The sequence below is a fragment of the Gekko japonicus genome, unplaced genomic scaffold, assembly GCF_001447785.1.
Source record: "Gekko japonicus isolate JY-2015 unplaced genomic scaffold, Gekko_japonicus_V1.1 scaffold1192, whole genome shotgun sequence".
In the NCBI taxonomy this organism is placed as follows: Eukaryota; Metazoa; Chordata; class Lepidosauria; order Squamata; family Gekkonidae; genus Gekko; species Gekko japonicus.
Window position 1 is genome coordinate 206424 of NW_015159749.1, and position 1149 is coordinate 207572.

Genomic DNA, 1149 nt, shown 5'->3' on the forward strand with positions numbered 1-1149 from the left:
TCACGGTCACATTGAAGAGGCAGCTTTGATGGGTGGCTTCCTTTCGTAAAGAGCTCTTTATCCACCTTAGGATGAGGAAGAAAAACAGGACCCTGGCTTCAGGCCCCTTTAGGAAGAAGGCCTTTTAAAAAAAACACAACAACAAAGAAGCTGATTTAAACCTTGCTCATAATATCTGATTCCCCCATACACACTGAGCACCATTTTTTTAAAAGCCGGGGAGTTTAGTCTTCCAGCGGCTGTTCTCCGCAAGGCCCTCCCGTCCTGAGCGGGCTCTGTGTAAGTTAGAAGGGGTTAAGCTGCTGATCCTCTCACTAACCGCTTCGTCCTGTTCTGTCGGCTAAGTGGCGCCGCTGATAGTGAGGGGGCTTCCAAAACCCCCTGAGTCTTCGCCATGCGAGCCAGCCAAAAAGCCAGGGCTCCCACCCCAAATGCTTTGTTGTTGTTGTCGCTGCTGCACAAAACACACTTTGAAATCACAGCGCATATTCATCAAGACTCCTTTCATCCTAAAACAGGGTTGTGTGCTAAAAAACAGTCCCATTGGAAGCAGGCAGCAGCAGGCGGGTGGGAGAGAAAGAGAGAGAGAAAGAGGCAGAAAGAAGCAAGGGGCAGACGGAATCTGCACTACCTGGGGCCGGCCTAACGCTCTGGAATGGTGTGTGTGTGTGTGTGGGGGTGGCTTGTTCAGTATGTAGGACTGAAATGGGGGAGACATGCTCATGACAGATGTGGCTAGGGAAGGGGACAGACACAGAAAGGACCTCACAGCAAAGGAAGAGCCAGTTACAAGCGGGTCAGCGGGAGAGATCAGACGCACACCCTCGTGTCCCCCTGTCGCTGCTGGCCAAAGGTGGGGGTTGCAGGTTTTGAAGTCATTGCCAGATCTGTTTCCCAGAGGCTGCAGGGGGCGGTAATCTCCCTCCTGCCATGGTCTCAAGTGTGTTTGGGGGGGGGGGGGAGGCCCATTGTTTGTCAGCAGGCACAATCTGCTGGATGGAAGTAAAAGCATTTTAAAAACCCGGACTGTCCCCATGTGCTGAATGGGATGACATAGACCATTAAAGGTTACATTGGGTACATTTTCTGATATGGACTAACACAGGGGTCATGTCGTAGAAAAAGAGGTGCAGGAGCTCATTAGCATGA